The sequence below is a fragment of the Delphinapterus leucas genome, chromosome 6, assembly GCF_059928025.1.
Source record: "Delphinapterus leucas isolate spDelLeu-1000000601 "Yukka" chromosome 6, BTC_Dleu_Yukka2, whole genome shotgun sequence".
NCBI lineage: Eukaryota > Metazoa > Chordata > Mammalia > Artiodactyla > Monodontidae > Delphinapterus > Delphinapterus leucas.
This window is the reverse complement of record NC_143134.1, coordinates 46,255,077-46,262,368: the sequence shown is the minus strand read 5'-3', so window position 1 is coordinate 46,262,368 and position 7,292 is coordinate 46,255,077.

Genomic DNA, 7,292 nt, shown 5'->3' with positions numbered 1-7,292 from the left:
CAAGATTCATTTTTTAATAATGTATTTATTTATTTATTTATTTTTGGCTGCGTTGGGTCTTTGTTGCTGTGCGCAGGCTTTCTCTAGTTGCGGCGAGCGGGGGCTACTCTTCATTGCAGTGCACGGGCTTCTCACTGCGATGGCTTCTCTTGTTGTGGAGCACGGGTTCTAGGAGCGTGGGCTTCAGTAATTGTGGCATGCGGGCTCAATAGTTGTGGCTCACAGGCTCTAGAGCGCAGGCTCAGTAGTTGTGGCGCATGGGCTTAGTTGCTCCGCAGCATGTGGGATCTTCCCGGACCAGGACTAGAACCCATGTCCCCCGCATTGGCAGGTGGATTCTTAACCACTGCGCCACCAGGGAAGTCCCTCAAGATTCTTAATCATATCTGAAAAGACCCTTTTGCCAAATGAGGTAACATTTACAGGCTCCAGGGATTAGGACATGGTCATATCTTTGGTGGACTGGGGGCATTTTTCAGCCTACTACTGTGCTCAGTAAATGTTAGGAAGCTTTCTTTGTCACATATACAATCCATTTAATATGGATTATTCCATTCATGTCTACCATGTGGACATGAAGAACTAGAACTTTACCTTCTTCACTGCCTGGAGCCATATCTGTGGGACTGGTCTACCAGCAATGGGTGCAGAAAAAAATATTTTTTCACTAAGTCTGAGAATAACCAAAAGTCAAGGAAAATCTTAAAGGCTTTTTCTTTTCCAGCCATCAGAAGTATTCTTTTAACCAAAAGAGAAATATTCAGATTACTTTATCAAAGTAAGCACTTAACTAAATACAGCTTAACAAGAAATATTTCTCAAGTAATAATAGTATGTATATTTTCTGTGATGCTTATACTTGTATAAAAATGTGGAACATTCACACATTCAGTTATTTGAATTTGGTGTCTGTTGAAAACAAAGCCAGAAAAATGTTGAAACTTTCAAAGTAGGCCACATATGTAAAACAAAACGTGGTTAAAGTACCTAGCTTGGCAGATGGCTGAGAGTAAAATTACAAAGTGGTGTGGTGAGACATTTGATTTAAAAAAAGCAATGATAACGTGTCAGTTAATGCATTATTAATTGCTCTAAAAACTTCTTCTCACCAAAATATAGTAAGAGGCAAAATCTTCTGCTAACAAATATAAGCTAAAGCACTTTCCTTATCACACCAAGGAAGACAATTTTTTTTCAAAGCAGTAGATATCTGACTTTTGGAAATCTTCTAAGTCACTGTATTAGCATAACAAAAAATACCTTTATCGCTGTCATCAGTTAGGAAATTCCAAGAGTTTTAAGAGCTCTGCGCCCAAAATGGGGATAAAGACAAACTATATATTTCTTATTAGAATGTTAATTTGTTGATTGAAAAAAATGCTTTATGAAGAAATGGAAGAAAATTCCCATTCTACTTTTCATCATCAACATTTTCCTTTGGGTAAAGGAGAATTTAGGTTAAGAATCCCTATTGCTTTAATTTTTATTCTAATTATGAAAGCATTACTTCAAACACCTTAGAAAGAATTGTTTTTGTGTAAAACTTTTACAAATTATTATGTAGATGGGTTATGAAAGTCTAATATTTATGATCTGTAATCTACTGGAAGATGGTTCCATAGAAGTCTCCACTTGAAAAAAGGTATGCATAAGAAAGCACTTCTCTCTACTCCATTTGATATACCCAGAGAAAGTTTCATTGCTTTTGATTATGAAACGTATCTTCTTTCTTACATACAATCACAGTTTTCCTTTTACTGGAATGTTTTTATACTTAAGTTTATAATTTTCTGTTATAAATGTAAGTCATACTCACTACAGAAAAACTGAAAATTCAGAAATGGATGAAGTCAATTACCTTTGGTGCTCCTGCTCAGTGACGATAATGATACTATTCATAGTTTATAGTTATTTAATTCATGATCTCAGTTAATTCTCACAGCAAAAGTGTTAAGATAGGTTCTATTATATTGTCTACTTTTACTGAGGAAACAGGAGCTCGGAGAATAACTTGTTAAAGAGCATGAAGCTGATAAACAGCAGAGAATGGGTCTAAATCAAGAACTCTGTTAACTCTAGTCCACTCACTGTGCTCCTTCTGTGCTATTAACATGTTGATATATTTCATCTCAGGCTTCTTTTCAAGGATACTTTGCCTATTCCTAGTCATAAAGAATCTACATTTTTCTAAAACAAAAGACTTCTTAAAATCATTTCTTTAAGGAGATATAATTTGTAAATTACACAGTAAAATGCCCCAGCCTCTGCCATGAAACTTTATTCTCTTGGCCACCCTGACCCTCTCTCTCCTACTCAATATGGTTCATGTGCACATTATCTTTTCCACAGATAATTCATAATCTCCCAGAATACATCATATGATGCATATAATTTTCCATACATACACAGAGCTGAGCACAAACAATAGTCCTATTACTCTAACAGGCGCTACTTAGGTGCCTGTATCGTGGGAGGCTCTCCACACACATTCTCTGTAATCATCACAACAACTCCGCAACGTAAATATAGTAGTATTATGTACATGTTTAAGATGAAGAAACTGAGTCTCAGAGATGTTAACTAGCATCCTCAGGACACAAAATACCTTTGTGGGAATGAGAAAAAAGCTTCCTTACTTCCAGGTAGAAGCAGCTCTGAGCATCTCCTGGCAAGTAGATCATTGGCTGAATCTTACCGGCTGAGAGAACTTGGGCTGTATACAAGCTGCACAAACATACTGCTCAATATGACACGAGTAAATAACAAATGAGTTTTAAAAGTCAAGTTGTCTGACACCAAAACACATATGCATCCACTATGCTGTGCAATCTCTGAATCTCTGGTTCCTCCCATTTCAGTATGAAATCTGGCATATAAGTTTTGTTGTATCTTTTAAGCTACTTTATTAACTTTACTCCTACTAATATCTGACAGTTACCCACCTCCTGCTCTAGACTTAATGACAACACTTATGGACACTTCTGCCCTTGAATCACATTATGCTCAATGTTTCAAGGATAAAAACATTATAGTATCAGGAGTCCTCGCATTAAATACTAATCAAACCCATCAGTCCCTGATGAAGGTGTGGGGCTAACTTGTTTCATGTGTTAGGAATCCCTAAAAAGTTGGGCAGTTTTAATTTTGACATATACCTTGATATTTTAATTGTTCTTGGGTTTGTTTTTTAATTTAAGGGGCACTTATATTGGACACATATGCAAATGAAAGGGACCTGTGTAGTAGAAGAGTCACCATCTACAGGGTAGGCTATAGCGAGACCTGCCTGAGGAACCACCCAGTCGGTTGAATTGTGCACCAATACATCAACTGACTGTCTGGCTATGGTTATGGTAGTGAGGAAAGCCCTTCAGCAAAGACATTCTTCCCTCCCCAGACTCTAGGTTAAAGTGTATAAAAATAAGATCTCCCAGGATCATGGGGTCACCTAACACGGTAAACAGATTCTATATGCTCAGTGAATTCTCAAACTTAACCATGCGGAACCAATCAAAAACTTAGAAGTCACTTCCACTTGTACTATCACTTAACTGTGATCTTGAATTTATACAGAAATTCTTTGTATAACTTGTTAGTGAATTATAAAATTAATTAATAGACTCAGAAAAGACCCAACTGTTATTTTCACCAGTACTCAAATCTGACCCAGTTTTTTGGTCTTGCCCATCATATAATATTTCACCTTATTTGTACATCAAGCTCATTCTATTTAAGCTTTCTTATTCTTATTAAGTTTGCTAAAAATGATGCACAAATATATTTATGGAATAGATAATAAAATGGTAATATAAAATCATGCCTTTTAGAGTTAAAAGGAACTTTTTATAGAATATAGGACAATTTCTAAAATAGATGAGCAGTGCCACGGCTAGAGTGTGTGGGGCCCTGAGCAAATATTTTGTAAGATGCCCATCTATATAAACAATTCAATTAAACATTTATTAGAAGATTCAAGGAACCCTAAGAGTAGTAATTTATTGACAAAAATGTAGAAAATTGAATGGAGAAGAGCTCCTCACATTTTTATTACTGTCCGGTCAGTGGACATGATGATTCTACCTAGTGCCCAAGCACCACCTCTTTCTCTTCAATCCTATAAATTCTCTTTCATATTCTATATTGTGACATATACTGTTCCTGGCTAATTTCACATCTCCCAACCTGAGAAAAATGTACCAAATTATTACTCACAATGCCATGGCTTTACAGACCAGTTTGTATTGAAATAGCATGGAACTTCTTATCCCTGAAGTTCCCTAATACCATGTATTTTATGCTAATTACCTCATTTCTTATAATTCTGGGTTATCCATTGTGTTACCCATGAATACTGACTTCCATCGAATCTCTCAAAGGTTATTACTCTGCATTATTGACCATGATCATGAATGCAAGAGTTATCCAGATTAACCAGAAAAATTTAAACAGTAGTTCACTGTATGGTCATGTTAAATTTATCATTCAGAAATTTATACAGTGTAAACATAGAAAAACACATCTCCCAATAATGTATCCTCATGAACTCTTTAGGTCTTGACCACTGCTTCCTTAGAAGGTAATTTATTTCAATATTGCCCATACCCCTGCTTTTCACACTCAACCAACAGTGGCAGAATAGAGAAAGAGTCCATGGGCAGAGTAATAAGTGGTTTCATTCACACAAGGAAAGTCTGTTCTTTATCCAGAGTGGCTTGCAACTGACCTAGGGAAGCACAATGTCACTGCATTGATCGGATGCAGAGAAGACATCGCATGAAAGGTCTCATTGCCTTTGAGGAGCAAAAATCATGGAAGTCCTTGTAAGAAATAGGTTCTGCCACTATCAGAGAATACTTCACAGAGAATGTATAGGTGACCACCATGAGTCCCAGTGACAGGAAGTGCATAAGGTAAATGTTCCCTGCTGCTTGCCCTGCTGCTTTCAGTTGCTGTACACTAGAGGCTTCATCAAGCTTGGTACACAGATGTATGATAACTTACACATGAAGTCACACACATGGCTTAAGTCCAACATTTGACAGTGGAGCATTGGTAATCCTGAACTCACTCTGTGTCTAACATGAGCAAAGATGACTCAAAATCAGCATGTTAGCACTGTTTGGAAAGCCCAATCTAATACAATCTGTGGAAAGAAATGCCATGCTGGTCAGTGGGAGCAATCAACTTGCCAGGCTTGGACTCAAAGATGGGGCCCTTAGATACTATATATGTGTCAGTTCTGGAGCTTATTGGGGCATCTGGTCAACCTCTTGCATGGAGGTAGAGTTCAGAGATTATCCAGAAGTGGCTTAGAAGGTAGGACTCGCACAGGTCCTAGCACTGGTTTGGGGCAGCCTGCTGGATACTGTCAGCCCTGGCTGGTCCCAAGTAATTGAGGAAAACTTAAAATTTTCAAGAAACATACTCCAAAGTACAGTCCCACCTGAGGGCTTGCAGGTACATAAAAGAGTCACTAAACATAATGAAACTGTGCTTAAGTCATGTGGCCAATAACCCCCAAAGGTCTGTGAGAGAACTAGTTATACATCTCAGGTCTTCTGACATCTAGGGCTCTGATCCTGAGAATAATTATTCATTCCTCAAACGCACCGGACTTGAAAAAATACTAAACTTTATGTGCCAATCTGAAAAATCAGTTTTTACCTGTAACAGCTTCAGTAAGCAGTCTTCTATCTCACACTTAAATGTTTCCAATTATGGAAAACTCACCAGCTACTAACACAACACTTGCTCTCCAAAGAGTGGTTCAAAGAAGGTGTTATTAGCAATACATGTTCCCATGGCACTTCCAGTATTTGATAGCAATAAGAAGTCTTTTTGTAATCTCCTCTGTTCTAGTTTAAACATCCTGTTTCCTTAGTGCTATATACTTTTAAGCCCTCTCAGCATTCTGATGTTTCTACTTTGCCAGTACTCTTAAAAAATGAGCAAAGTTGTTACCTAATACCTGAATCTTTCATTTTTGAAGATATTTATCAGGATTTTCTTATAATGCAGTTCTTATCATTTCATTAGCTAACATATTTGACCAAAAGTAAACCTTTGAATTTTGTTAGTGTTTAACTCCCCTAATAGATCATCATTATTTTCTAGATGGAATATTAGTAATTCAGAGCTATAGCTCCCTGGCAAACTGTATAAAGCAACTGATGAAGAAACCAAAATATAAGTTTGCTCTAAGTCTAAGAGAAATACTTACTCAACATTATATAAGAACTACAGAGACAACCAAATGAGCATAAAATGACGTTGACAGAAGAAAAGGAAAAAGTCATACTCAATGTCCTGCTTATATCATGAAAAAGACTCTAGCACTGGTACCCATATAAGCTAGTTATATAAAAAAATATTTTAAGGTTAAAAAAACCTGAATTCTGTCAAGCAGTGCCTGAAACAATTATAAAATAAGCACATATGGCTTCGCTTAAGTCATTTTCTTTCTAACAGCTGTGAATTAAATCCCAAGAGAGTTCACGCCAGGCAAATATGTTTTCATACTGAAATCAGACTCGATATAGCCACATTTCTCTCTGGAGGTCATGGAAAAGTGGGTTGAAAGTTATAGGCTTCATGCAGCTAGTTCCCTGCTTCTCTTTTCACCAATGAGTCCTTACTTGACATGTCCTTAGTCATGGCAAAGGAAGGTAAAAAGGGAAGAACTGTTCACTGTAATGATCCCAACCAGCCTTCGGCAATCCGAGAGAGCTTAGATATTAACAAAAAGTTAAATACTCCTTACCAAGTTGTTAAAATGAGTTACAAAGCTTCCCAGCTCATGTTGGACCCTACTGGAAGTCCTGATAGGCTGAAATGTCTTTGAGCTAATGAAGAATTTTTTTGTTTGAAGTGGTTGGCCATCATTATCTTACCTAGTTTCTGTAGTTGCACATGAACTGCTGCTAAGTGATTACGATTACAGGCCTTTGACTCAGACTGTCTAGGTTCAGACTCTAGTTTTACATAATAGCTCTTATTAACTTGGGGCAACTCGCATAAACGTGTTAAGATCTGGCTTATAACACTAATTTGTAATGTACCTTACAGTTCAGGAGATGTGTTCATGCCTGTTATCTTATTTGTCCTTGTAATAACTGTCTCAGAATGATAGGGTAGTGTTTTTTTTTTTTCTATTCAACCTATATTTATTGAGAATCTACTTTGTGTCAGATATAATGCATTGAAAAAGGTGGACAAGGCCTGTGCTTTCACAGAGACATCATTCCATCAGGGATAAACAGACAACAGCATGTAAACAAAGTGATGCGTAAGAT